The 15,364-nt window shown below is 34.8% G+C and overlaps 1 protein-coding gene across 3 annotated transcripts in view; it reads left to right on the top strand.

The window, feature by feature from the left end:
* CCDC102B (coiled-coil domain containing 102B) overlaps positions 1–15,364 on the top strand; it is a 207,373-nt gene that overhangs the window by 182,199 nt on the left and 9,810 nt on the right. The gene's annotated exons all lie outside the window — the stretch shown is intronic.

Below are 15,364 nucleotides of genomic sequence, written 5' to 3'. Positions count from 1 at the left end.
ATTTGCAACAACGTGAATGGACCTAGAGGGTATTATGCCAAGTGAAATAAGTCCGACTGAGAAAGACAAATACCATATGATCTCATTCATATGTGGAATCTAAAGAACAAACAAAATAGACTCTAGATACAGAGAACTGATGGTTACCAGATGGGAAGGCGAGGTGTTCGAGGGGTGGGTGAAAAAGGTACAGGGATTAAGAAGTAGAAATTTGTAGTTGCAAAACAGTCATGTGAATGTAGGTAGAGTACTGCACGGAGAATATAGTCAATAATGTTTTAACAACGATGTATGGTGACCGGTAGCTACCAGACTTAGGGATATCCCTGCATAAATTATATACATGTCTAATCACTATGCTGTACACCTGAAACTAATATAATATTGAATGTCAAAAACAGAATACTAGATTTATCAAAAGACTGCATTCAATATTTGTCAATTAATCACAATAAAGCTGGAAAAAAGCTTTTTTTAAATGGCCACACTGGCTGTCAGTTAGCTCTCTTCTCCCACATCTCAGCCATAGAATGTTGGGGGAAAAGAGGCCTCTTTTCAGTTTTAACTCAGTTAATTTTAGTACACACTATTGGAGATTTTCCTGGTAGAACTTTCTTCAAATCTTTGAAAGTTTTGTATGAATCTTACCAGAATGTACTACCTTGTTTCCCCCAAAATAAGACCTAACTGGACAATCAGCTCAAACACGTCTTTTGGAGCAAAAATTAATATAAGACCCGGTATATTTTATATTATATTATATTATATTATATTTTATATGACCTGGTCTTATAGTAAAATAAGACCGGCTATTTAATTATATTACATTACATTACATTATATTACATTATATTATATAAGATTCTGTCTCATAATAAAATAAGACCGGGTCATATTAATTTTTGCTCCAAAAGACGCAGTAGAGCTGATTGTCCGCCTAGGTCTTATTTTCGGGGAAACACGGTACATCCGTGATCCACAAATCACATCTGTATGCCTATCAGGTTAGTATGCATAATACTCTTAAATTTTTTATATTCTTTCTCTACCTATGAACTGCTATTAAGCCCTGTCTCAATTCTTTGTTAGTTGTGTTATGGCCAAATTGATTTTATCTTTACCTGGAGACAACTTTACTTTCTCTATTTCCCCTAAAATGTGCTTGAAAATTGAATAATATTTCAAGTTACTTTTCTCTTACAATTGCTTGCCATCCGTAACTAAAATCAGACATTTGACACTTTGACATTCTGCTTGGACATCTTTAGATGCACAGGTTATTCCACACTTATGTTTTCCACATTCTCGCCAGTGACACTACTGCTATTTGTTGACCCACGGCCCATGTGAGTCTCTCTTTCTCCAGCGTCCACTATCCCCTCACTCTCTTACAGCCAGACTGAGAGTCTCTTCAGCGCTTCCGGTGTCTGCTTCTCTGGGGCCCCTAACCCAGCGCCACCTATGTTAGGGTTTTGTTAAGGCAGCACCTCGCTTCCAGGTGGCAGTGTATGTTTGAGATATCTACGACTACGAGATGAATTACCCAAATGCTTAATTGTCTAAAACATTGACAAATGGCTCATCACACTTCTCTGGGTTTCTTGGGTGTTCATGCTTCTTTAAAAGGAAGTGGCCGAGGTTTTCTTGCAGCCGCATTCCACAGAGTGGTCACTGCGCTGGAATGTCCCAGACTGTCACATCTCTGCACCTCAGCTGGGCTGAGAATGGCCGTCACGGGCTGGGCTTCTCCTTTGTGCCGTGTAACCATTTGAGTGGTCAGTCTGGAGTTTCTTCACGTGGGTGGTGGCTTTACAGAGGATTTCTGGGGACTCCCACAGCCCCTTTCTCCAGATGCTACTGGTCGAAGCAGCTCACAGGGCCATCCCTTGTGAGGATGTGACTTCATTCAAGAGGAGAAGAAATTTACCTCACGGATTTATGGAAAGAACCATGTGCATGTGTAGGAATATCCCAGATGTTGTTCCCTCCCCCTTTGCAGACAATTTAGCCCCAAAACTAACTTTTGCCTTGACTCGTGCCCATATCCCTCCAGCTAAATCAGAAGATGGGCTTTGCTACGTATCAGCTCTGTGACTTTGAGTATGTTGCTTATATAGAGCTCCATATACTCCCTCAAAAATTGGATGAAATAATGAAACATCTGACACAGCACCTGACATGAATAAACATGTAACAAATATTAGTTTATCTCACTCTACTTTTTAGAGATCATTTTTTGCAGAGCAAATACATTTAGAAGGTAAATTTTCTGTGAAAAAAGCAAAGTGCACTTTTAAAGAAATCTTGGAAATGCCTTACAGATAATTTTAAGACTATAATTATGCCCTCAATTTCAACTACTTAAATCTGTATTCCCTTGCTGGGTATGTGTTCTTACTTCTTTTGAAATCTCTTGATAAAATTATTCACATTTCTGCTAAACAATTTCATAATAATAAAGGTGACATCACGCACCTGAAACTCTTGTATATTAAACTAAAAAATATATATATCAGGGACACAATATTTTGATAGGAAAATATAGGGATTTACCAGTAAACGAAAAAAATCTGAAGTTTTCTCTTTAAATGTTATTATCTGTCATTTTAAGAACATTTTTAAAATTATAAATACTTGAAAAATCTCAGAAAAAAAGAAAATTGAAATCTAAATATTTTCTTTAAATTAGAATTAAAACTCATAACTACATTAATGAAGAAACACCAATGTTCTAAAAATACCCCCTATACATTATTTGGTAAATCAACTGAGTTCAAATATAAACATTTAAAAATAGAAATGTAATCACTTTAGCATAGTTTATATTGAACAATCTAAAGAAAAAGATTGCAATAGGGAAAGTTAATATTTTATTTCAAAGTGCCACAGATTTATGTAAAATGTGAAGCAATATACACAGAAAATAGTTTTCCTTTCTTTATTCTTGTTTTCAACAATGGCTGCCTGTCTTATGACATGGCTGTTATAGAGGTTAATAAAAATATATGAAAGAGAGGAGCTGTTAAGACAGTTGATTTGAAGTCAGGCTGTTGAAAATACAGGCTTGTCTCCACATGCCAAGAGGGGCTGTTACACAGACTTTAAACATGAGTGCAGTCCTATCCTACATTCTGCACATTGTCCTCCAAAATGCAAAATTCTTCTGGTCCTGGCCTGGCCTGGCCCTTGCTCATTTCTAGGAATGAAAATGTAGACTGTCATTGACATGGGAAATTAAATAATCTCCAGAGCATTCTCGCCCCCGTAGCTGTGCAGTTCTCCTCGTCGTGGCTGAACTTTGGGGACATCACACCAGGTAGAGAGGAAAGCGTGAGAATAGTTATTTCTATTTTCATACATTTTTCTCTCTCAACACGATCCATTTCTAAATCATGGAAATCATTGCCTCTCATTTTTATTTTCTTGTTTAATTTTCTATGCGCCCATTTAATTATTTTTTTTTCCTTCAGACTACTTTTATTACTCTATAAATTAATTCCATATGAACAATGATATGTAATAAAGTAATCAGGAGTGATCCCTATTTTGGCACGGCTCATCACCTTGGAATATCTATTTTCCAATATTCCTAAATTCTTTGTCTTTAGCTTTTGTGCTTAATTCCCTATTTATTGTAGTATATCACTCATAATGTAATAAAAACGACATGATTCAAGGTAAAAATTTTAGTCCTTTAATTTTAAGCCTGTTCTCTGTTTTTTGAAAAGTATCTGTGTATTACGGATGCAATGTCCTTTTTGACATCTTTGAAAATAATAGGTAAATATTTACTTTCATTCTGTTTTTTTTATTCTAATAAGTATAAGTTGTTGTAATAAGTTATAGTAAATTGTTGTTGTTGTTGTTTTCTTGTTCCTTCCCCAGTATAATTGTCTTGTTTGTTGGTTTCAACATTTACTATTCTCATGCCTCTGGCGTCACCCAGGATTGGAGCTGCCCTCGGGTGCATCTCAGCATTCTCTGAGGCTGTCATCTCTGACTTGTGGTATTTCCGGTCCTTGTTCTCTAGTGGGATTGTGGGAGACTCTTCTTTTCAGGAACTTTTGGCTCCCAAATAGCCTCAGAATTCACCAATGTCTTGGAAAGCTAGCCTTCGAGTCTCGAGTTTGTCGCTTCAGTCCTTGTGGTCCCTAAAAGGATTGCACATTTCCTGCCCCTCCCCGACCCTAACAGTGGTTCTCTGCCTGAGCCAAGCCATCCTCAGAATTGGCGTCTTCTCCAGGAAAACAAAACAATAAAAAGGGCTGGTGGCATCTAGTTCTGTTTCATCTAAACATTTCAGATGGCTTTAAAATATGATTTTGCAATTTGGCCATTTACTTCTAGCTGTTGGCTGTAGCATTGGCCTAGGGCCATCGATTTTCTGTTGTTTTGAAGTGGAGGTCCCATGAATTAAATCGAAAAGGATACTATGATGTCACTTTTGTTACTTACAAAACATAATTTTCATACTCTGATTGCATCCCCATAGGATTATTCCGTCGACTGATCCAAGTACTATTGTGGACCATTATTTTGGTTGTGATTTTTCGGTTCCCTCAGTAGCTATTCTTTTCAGGATGTGAGTCCCTCAGCTGGTCCCTCAGCTGCAGCAAACCAGATGGTCTTGGAATGGCCACCAGTTTCTGCTCTAACAATGTGTCACGTCGGAGATGCTGGGACACTCACACAGCTGAGTCGCAGGGAGAAAGCTCTCTGCTCTCATGCCCTGTGTGTCCAGTGGTATCTCTCTCCCCACCACGGAGACTTGGAGACGAGACACAACCAGTGCCATGCCCTAAGCTCACCAGATCCTCAGGGTTAGAAGAGGCTGTTTGGCATCAGAACCACAGTGCGGCACACAGTTTCCACTAAGGGACACATGGGTGGCTGAGCTGAGACTTCCTACTGGGCACTAAAGGCCCCCGGGGAGGCAGGTCTGCCTGCTGCACCTACGCAGTTCCATTCCTGCTGCACCTACGCAGTTCCATTCACATGTGATCTCACACTGGTGTTCCCCTCCCGTGATTGCAGTAGAAATCCCAACTTGAGAAGCACCCCCTCAGAGCTGCCCATCTGTTTCCGCGATGCTGTGTGATTGCAGAGATGGGGTGCGGTTCTGAGGAGGAGAGCTGCTGTAGGGCAGGGACCAGGCGGTGGGGGGGTCCATGCGCAACCTGCCATCTCCCAGTTGTTTCAGATTCACTCCTGGGCCTCATGTACACAGACTATAAATGGGTGTTACTTTAAGTTTTGTCTTTTATAAAAAGTGTTTAAAATGTTACCACCACAATGTCATAAATAAAAAATGAGTGCGCTGCCTTCCCTCATTGCTCGTGCGCGCTGGATGTTGCCTGTTTTCCTGCAGGGCTTCTGCTGCACTTCCTCTACACTTGGTTTCGGTGCCACGTACCGATTTTGTTGCTGCGAAGAATCATTTCAGTTATTTTTAAAATCCTGAATCTCTGAATTACATCTCTGTAATTAATGTTAAGAATACAATTACATTTAAATATCCCCCATGTGAAAAAAAAAATTCTCTTGTTCTTCTGGCCCTTCTAGAAACTAGGCAAGTAAAAATAGATGAGCTGGAGATATAAATTCATAGTTTTATTAAGTAAATTTTATTGGACCCTGACTCGGTTTGTAACTGGTATGCTACAGACTTAAAAACATGATAAATAGTTTTTTGATGTTAATAAACAGGCAGCCTATACTACAAAGTCTGTATTCTTGAATCCCTAAATTTATGTCACTGTTCCAGTGATTGAAGTCTATTTGTGTGTGCATGTGGGTGGGGACAGTTCTGTTAGTATTTTTTTATCCTTACCCTCTAGCTATTTTATATTTTATATACATTTAAACTTCTAATAAGGCTCATACTCCTAATTCATATTTATTAACTTAGACCCAGATTAGACCAATTAGTACTTTTTGACATACATATTTTTACAATGTTTTTGGTATTTTTAATTGTAAAATGAAAGCATATTTAAATATTTTGAATTCTTAGTTCTAAAGCTTTATTGTCATTTTTGAGCTAGCTCTCCCTGCTTTTGACCACTTTGTTTTAGTTCCTCCCTTAGTCATTGGGTATATATACTTCAGTAATTTTCTCCATGAATGGTAAACAAGCACTGTTGCTTTTACCAGGGAAGAACATGGATTGCAGACAATTCTTAACACGTTTGCCATCAACAAACACCGTTGTATTATCTTGACATTACAGAAGAGGTATCTGTCATCAGTTTAATGTTTTCCCCTTGAAAGTATACTTTTTTTTCCTACCAAAGTGCTAAAATTTATCTTATTCTTGAACTTTGTACACAGAAAAATCCTAATGTAAGTATGTAGTTAGTAACTTGAATATAATTAGGTAAAGTATATTCAGTCTGTATGCTCAAGTCTTTATATTTCAGCTCAGGAAGACTTTAGATGAATTATTATTTATTTATGTCTTTTTACTTTTCTGTATTTTCTTCCCACCTCATGATCATGAATTATTCTTTCAGCAATGCCAATATATGTTTGTGCTCCCTTTTTTTCTGTATCAATTAACATTCTCTCCCATAATTTTAAACTGTTAGATTTTTTTTCTTCCCTCTGAATTGTGAGAGAACTTTTCAAGTTTGTTACGTTTTTATTGCTGCTAGTACTCTGATTCAAGACAATTATGAAGTTTGTTTTACAGGTTTTCTTTTATGTTCCTCTTAAATTAGCTTTTTTTTTTCATTTTAGTCTTTTTTTTTTTTTCATTTAAACATAGCTTCTCCTTATAAGGTCTCATGCCTCCATCACAAAGGCCATTTCTCATTGCATCTTGTAGGAGATGCCTAACAGAATTAGACATACACAATTTCAAAATGTACGTTTTCTTTGTTCTGACTTCTTTTCCTAGTCTCATATTTTTCTTTTATCAAATGTCCTTACTGTTATTTTTTTCCTGTTAATTGTTTTGTCGATTTAATCTTTCTTATATGAGGATATATTTACTCAGGTCAAATTACCTACTGAATTTTTTGTAGAATTCATGATATGTGATCCTAATAGAATAGAGAAAACATGACTAGCTCAAACTTATAAGCAAAACGACAGTTACCCTGACAGTTTAGACAGTGAGTCATAGGGACTAGAGATAAGAATAAAATTTGTTCCAGCTGTTGATTTTCAAGCAATGAGGTCTAGAGCAATGTGGCAGTTAGTCATATTTGAAATGCTCCGACACCTTCCTATTAAAATACCTATTAAACAGTGCCAAAATCTTAAAACGTTTAAGCAGCAGTGGAAAATAGTATGCTATAATTGTGTGGTATGGAGAATGTACAGAATTCCTGTCAGGAAGTGCCAGGACCTGACTTCCCATCTTTAGCTTCAGCTGGGTCTTTGTTTCCTTCTCTCTAGTTCTGTCCCACATACATCCCTACTTTGTCCGCTTTCTGTCCTACTTTCATTTCTCTTTGACCTTTAGTTCAGAAGAGTATGCATGTTGCTGGCAGCTCTTATATCACTAAACGAATGGTTTCCACTGTTCTATAATACCTTTGCTCTCTACCATTTTCTGCCAAATTCTCTCCTCCTGTTCCACCAGGAACTCTTCTTGGCAGAGAAGAAAAAGAGTAAGAATATAAACTACTTTAGGATATATGGCATAAATAGCTGACTTCAGACCCTATGTGTTAAAAGTTTTCTGCTTGGCCTTGATTGTGGTATGTTTTATACTACAATTTCTATACTATCCATTATAATCCAAGGTCTGTACTTTGTGTCTTGTATAGCCACAAATTCGTAAAGTTATGCAAAGATAGGTAACTGCTAACATGTTTTCTCAATTTTTTATGGTCTGAAATTGTACTGTAATTGCTAGAGGTCATTTAAATGTTACCTGGGATTTAACGTAGTGTATAACGAATAGAGAATAATTGATAATAAAACAGTGTAATACGTTATCTTAAAAATAAATACAGAAAAATTATTTAATTTACAGAATAATCTTTCATTTCTAAGATTTTCCCTGTGGATTCTACAGTGGATTAGATCAGCATATTTGTATTACTCCAGAATATGAAGGGCTTTCTAAACAGGGAGCTGACCAGAAAAAATATTTCCTCTCTCTTCTACTCACTTTCCAGCTTTGAAAATTAAAGTTTCAAACAGCATTGATTCACAGAAATACAATGTGAGGCAGATATAAGGCACATTAAAAAAAAAAAAGAAAAAAAGTTGTTGAAATTAACTATAATAATATAATTTAGCTCAACATTTCTGACATGCAAGATAAACAAATAAATTGAATAATACTCCATGCTTATGGATGGAAAAATTAATATTGTTAAAGCAATCTATAGATTCAGTCCAACTCCAATCAAAATTCCAATGGCATTTTTCACAGAAATGGAAATAAAAACACCCTAAAATCTTTATGGAACCACAAAAGGCAAAGCAATCTTAAGAAAGATGAAAGCTGGAGGCTACACACTCCTGATTTCCAACTATATTACAATGCTATAATAATCAAAATAGCAGGATATTGGAGTAAAAACAGACACAAATCAGTGGAATAGAATAAAGAGCCCAGAAATAAACCCACACATATAGGGTCAATTAATTTACAACAAAGGAGCCAAGAATATATGAGTATAATTGAGGAAATGACAGTCTCTTCAATTAATGGTGTTGGGAAAATTGGACATGCAAAAGAATGTATTTTGTGGACCGATATCTTATACCACAAACAAAAATGAACTCAAAATTGGTGAAAGATTTGAATGTAAGTCCTGAAACCATGAAACTCTTAAAAGAAAACGTAGCTGGTAAACTCCTTGATATTGGTTGTGGTGCTGATTTTTTGGATCTGACTCCTAAAGCAAAGGCAACAATAGCAAAAATAAATGAATGGGACTATATCGAACTAAAAAATTTCTGCACAGAAAGAATATCAACAACAAATGAAAAGGTAACCTACTGAATGGGAGAGAATATTTGCAAATCATGTAATGGGTTAATATCCCAAATACTGAGGGTGTCAAATAAATGTATACACATTACTTGTATTCATCTTTTTTTCAGTATATATTGAGTATTACAGTCTTATTACAGTTTTTTTTTCCTTTCTTAAAATGTGTATCATTTTTTTGGCACCCTCTGTATATAAAGTAAACTCAAACAACTCAATAGCAAAAAACAAACAAACAATCCAACTAAAAATCTGAATAGACATGTTTCCAAAGAATATATATCGTTGGCTGACAGACTCATGAAAAGATGCTCAACATCACTAATAATCAGGGAAAATGTAAATCAAAATAACAATGAGATATTATCTCACACAAGTTAGAACGGGTGCTATCAAAAAGACAAGAAATAAGTGTTGGAGAGGATATAGAGGAAAGGGAAACCTTGTGCACTGTTGGTGGGAATGAAAATTGGTGCAGCCACCATGGAAAACAGTATGGAGAATCCTCCAATTGCTGGATCACACGATACGATCCAGCAATTCCACATCTGGGTATTTATCCAAAGGAAATGATAACACTAATTTGAAAAGTTATTTGCCACCCCATGTTCATTGGAACATTATTGACAATAGCCAAGACATGGAAAATAACCTGTCTATTGATAGATGAATGGATAAAGAAAATGTCAGACACACACACACACACACACCATGGGCTATATTTAGCCATAAAAAAATAAAATCTTGCCTTTTGTGACAACATGGATGGAGTGTAAGGGCATTATGCTAAGTGAAATAAATCAGAGAAAGACAAATACCATATGATGTCACTTAGATGTGCAATCTTAAAAATAAACAAGATCATAGATAAGAAAAACAAACTGGTGGTTCCCAGAGGCGAAGGGTATTTGGTAAAGGGCGGGCAAAATGGGTGAAGGGGGTCAAAAGGTACCAACTTTGTTATGAAGTCAGTAAGTCATGGGGATGTAATGTGCGGCATGGTGACCATAGTTAATAATGCTCTATTGCATATTTGAAAGTTGCTAAAAGAGTAAATCTTAAAAGTTCTCAACACAAGAAAAAAATTTTTGTAACTATATACGGTGATGAATGTTAACTAGACTTATACAGTGATCATTTTGGAATATATACAAATAGTGAATCATTATGTTGTACACCTGAAACTAATGTCATGGCAATTACATCTCAATAAAAAGGAAATATTTTTTTAAATTTGTATTTATTTTATACTTAGTGCAGCACATCTCTGTTTGTACTAGCCACACTGCTCAGTGGCCATATGTGGCTAACAGCTACCATGTTGGAAAGTACAGAAGTGAGCTGTGAGGTACATAATATTTAAATTCTTTCCTTTATAGTAATAAAAATTGGGGGGAAATCAAGGTTTATTTTTATACTAACTCTAATACTTTCCATATAAAGTTATCTATTTAAAAGATTATAATTTACAAAAGAGAACAGCAAAAAATGCAGTCATTGTCTATTCTAGATAAACTCAATTAACTAAATGGTTTTCTGACATATTGTAGGTATTTCTAATAGGTAAACACACATATTTAAATCTCATGTATGTATAATTAATTGACATAAATAGTTGACTTGTAACCCTTTGAAATAACGTTATTTTACCTTCCTTTATACATGGCAGACTCTATTGGTGGAATCTCAATTTAATTTCAATTTTAATTCTATCAATTACCGTTATTAGATCTTGGAAACATTACTTTAAAAAATGTAATACTAGTGATTTTATGGTTGTTATGGAGGTTGGAAAAAATATATCCAAAAGCATTGGCATAATCCCTGTCACTTACTTTATAATTAACATAATAACATGTTCCTCTTACATCACAAAACCTTACATAAAGAATAGACAATATCAAAATGCAACTTGACAAATGGCTTATTGTCATAAGGGAGTCTCTGGGAAAATATAATAAAGGAAGTGATAGAAATTACTTATTGTTAATTATTGAACCAGTGAAACAATGTCTTCACATATATTAACTTTTATAACCTCCACAATTTAAATTCTTTAAAGCATTATTTCCGTGTAGAAATAATTTATGAAATACATTTATGCTTCCTTCTTTTTATGTTTTATTTATGTGGAGTGAAAGTCTTTAGGTCAATAATTGCTGAACCTAATAGGAATCTATCTTTGGATATCATGTTATAGATTTTTACCTTGATTATTTCCTGTCGACAATGCATTTGCATTAACATTAAATGGACATTGCTAAGATATAAAGTGAGAATATATTATTCCTGTTGAATTATTTCTGTGATTCAACTGACCTTTGTCTTAAGCACTGGAGGAGTGAAAGATGGAGGTCCACAACCTGGCAATCTGGTTATTTGTATTTGGGGAGTTTATTGGCTATGACAACCTTCTAAAATGTTATGTTCCTGTATTATTTACTTTTTAAATTAAATGTACTGGGGGTAACATTGATTAATAATGTTATATAAGTTTCAGGTGTAGAATTCTATAATACACCGTTTGTATATTGCATTGTATGCTCACCGCCCAGTCTACTCTCCTGCCATCACCATAAATGTTCTTTTTATTATTATTATTATTATTATTATTATTATTATTATTGCTATTATTGTTGTTTTGGCTTCATCTGGACCTCTTACAATGGTCATTTTTACCTCAAGCCACAAGTTAAAAATCTCCACCACTGTTCTCCTACGCTTTGCCTTTACTGTTCTCTGTCTAAAATTTGAGCACGTAAATGCATTCTGCGATTACTTACATTTACATTGAAAAATAGTATCAGTCATCATGCTGTTCTAATTGTTTTCTTGTTGCCAGTTACTTTCAGGAGTATTTTTTTTTTCAGAATGAAAGAAATATGTTGTGTGGAAAAGGAAGGTATTCATGTCAATAGCATTTTACATTATATTGATTACAAATCTTAAAAGCAGAATGACCATTTAAATCTGAGTTACACAAATTTAACTGTATTTCGCAGTTCATCAGTTTGTTGTGCAGCTCTCAAATTTTATTACATTCACACATTATGAGCCAATTTGGAAAGTTATACCATGCATAAGTTTTAGAAGTACCTTAAAATTTCCTATTTGCAAGATTATGTACTCTTTTATAGATTAATTTTATTGGTACACAACTCTTAAAACTCTACATCAGTGGATTTTTTTTTTAGAGTCATTAGAAGCATTTGTGAAATAATATATTGTGAAAACCATACCTAAACAAAGCATATTACTCTCAAATTTTATTTTTTAATCAAAGTTAAATATGCACATATTTTATAGAATTAACTATTCCTACAAGTTTGTTGACATAAACAGTATTTCCAACTATTGGCATATTATTTGCTTCTTTTGATCTTTTCTTCTAAGCTCTAACTGACGTGGTTTCCACCCCCACGCGTTACGGTATCTGTTGACTTCTCACTGTGGAAGATACAATTTAATTCTTTCTTCTCCACCAGACACACACATGCACTTTTTCCTCCCTGAACACCAAAGCCTCCTCTCAATGCATTTTCACTGACAATTTGGATATTTCATTATCCACACTTCACATTAACATGACTATATATGTGAGTCACACTTGAGCCACGTTCTCAGCCACAACTGTGAGTATTTTCCTTTCCTGTACATCTTGAATTTCTGATCTTGCTTTTTCATTTGCTCTGTTTCTTCACGTAGTGAGACCAATGTTTGCCATCTGGCTCTATTTCTCTGGGCAGCATTTTGAAAAACTCCCCCAGTGAGAAATCCAAGGTTAGTATGGGTCTCTCTTCATGTATTTTTCTTCTCTTAAAATTTGTAACATAGTCCAACGCTTTCAAATGTGTTTTTTATACGTTTTGCCCCACTTTAATAATTATTTAAGGCAGTTGAATAAATCTGATACCAGCTATTTTTTCTTGTTTAGAAATTCAAGTTTTTGTCATCTACTTCATCCACTCCCTAATGAATCTGAACATGTGATTAAATCTTCTTTTCACTTTAAACCTTCTTCCGGGCTAGATTACCATGGTCTTTCCTCTGGATTCCTACACGAGCTTTCTACTCACATCTCCAGTTCCAGTGCATATTCTACATTAAAGAGGTTTTCCGTAAATACAATTTATATTAATTATGTCATTCTCCAGGTGAAAACTTTTTAATAGCTTCTCATTAAACTTAAAATAACTATTCGAACTGCTTACAATGACCTATAAAACTTGGGATGATGTAAGCCTGCTAAATGGTTTTCTATGCTCATCTCTGTTATTTCTTCATGCTTCAGCAGCATTTTTTTTTTTTTTTGAATTTCCTGAAACTGCAAAGTTCTACCCACAACTCTATTTTAGCACCATCTGTTTTTATGGGCATGACATTATGTTCCTCATTCTTCCCCTGACTTTTTTCTCTTGCTTTAGGTGACAGCTTCAATGTTACTTGCTCAGTGGGCACTCCCTGATCACGTAGAACTTGACCCTTAATCTCACAGCCCCTGATGTTTTCGTCTATGTCACATGTTTTAGTCTATGTTACATCCCGAAATACGACCTCCGCCTGGTATACCAGTACATGCTTTTGTCTAACGTCCATATTTCCTGCTGCTGTAAGCATCGTGAAGACAGGAGTCATGTCTTTATTTTATTTACCACTCTATGCCTAGTGCTTCCACATGGTATGTGGCAATGTCATAGTCGTTACACTAATATTCATTGAATTTCTGAGGACATAAAGGAGTTATAAAAGTCAACATTTGGAGGCTTAATAGAGAATCAAAATTTGCAAAGCATCTTAGGGAACTAGAACTGGAGGAAACCATGAAGACACCAATCTGTTGATCACATGGTTGTAATAATCCCTCCAATACCATTGCCTGCACTTAAGTCATTCCAGTGTTCGGGAACTCACTACCTCACAAAGAATTCTATTCTGTTTCCAGAAACTTCCGATTATTTAAAAAAACTGCCATTCTTATATTGGATTGTTTTACCTATAATTGTATACCAATAGTTCCCTCACTTTTCCAACACAATTCTGAAAACAATGATACATACATTTTCTTTCCTTTTGCAGTTTCTTCTGAAATTAAACCACTCAAAGATAAAATTAAAAACAAAAATTATTCTTATATTGTAATGAATGTTAAGGAATGACATTCCATTTTTGAATGCTTTATCATCATTGGAATTCTTTAAGCTATATATTGGATGGATTTATTTATCCCTATGCTTATTAATGACTCACATTTGCATGCACTACAAATAAGAAATTTTGATTTACAGCCAAGTGAAAATAACAGATTAAAAACAAATTCATATAAACAAAGAAGTCTTCTATTTTAGCTAACATTAAGAAAGATGTGTCAAAAAAATAAATCTTTATAGTGTTAATTTCCCCATTAATTATCTTATTATCAAAAAGGAAAGGAAGATTTTGAGTGTATAAGTATGCATGAGAGTAAATACAATAACTCTTTTGAATTAGTAGACTCATAAGTCACATGGAAAATCCACTCACCCACTTTATCTCAGTGTGTGTGTGTGTGTGTGTGTGTGTGCGCGCGCGCGCGCGATTTAGAAACATCTGTACTTTATCTCAGGTTGTAACGTGATAAAAGGAGAAAATATATTTGGAAGCTTTTTAAAAATCTTTAAGCAAAGTGTTCTAATACCACCCATTGTAATAAATAATTTTAAAGAACTGGTATATATTTTTTGAAATAAATAAAATGAGACACCACTCACAGACACAGCTATTTGCTTTTATATGCATGAAGCAATGTGCAAAATTGAATTATTTTGTTATTGTGGTTCTTTGGTCCCTATTCCTGAATCATTTTTATCACCACTATTCTTTGGGATATAGAGGTCTGCTTGCACAGTGACCCACTTTCTCTTAACTATTCTTTGTGACTATTCTAGACACCTCTAAAATTGCATTAACTTTTATGGGTCACTCAGATCCCATGAAATGAGTTATTGTTTCAGCACAATAAATTACTGTTTCCAAATTGCTGCCTATAGAGCACATTAATCTAGGAAAATGGAACTGTTTGGGGTCTAATTATATATCTGATCCTTTTAAGATTCTGGCTGAATAAAAACACAAACCAAATGTGATTTAATGGTGTTTTAGACATTACACTAACATCTTATTGGGAAAATAATTTTTAAATTCATATATAAAATGATTGTTGACATAAGATGATGTAAGCAATCCTTGTCAAGAAAATAGTGTAGGATTATGCATTATTTATCTGCTCTAAACATAGCAATGAGAAGTAAAACCTACCTCTAAAAAGTCACTAAGAAACATAGCAAGGTTTAGTGGTACAAATAAGACTCTCCATTAGTCAAAAGAATACAAAACAACAGTGTAGCTGCAGCCAGGGTTTTGCCTGACTCTGCA

Source organism: Rhinolophus hipposideros (assembly GCF_964194185.1).
Source record: "Rhinolophus hipposideros genome assembly, chromosome: 17".
Lineage (NCBI taxonomy): Eukaryota > Metazoa > Chordata > Mammalia > Chiroptera > Rhinolophidae > Rhinolophus > Rhinolophus hipposideros.
Note: the sequence above shows the minus strand (reverse complement) of the source record. Positions and strands in the feature narration are given on the sequence as shown.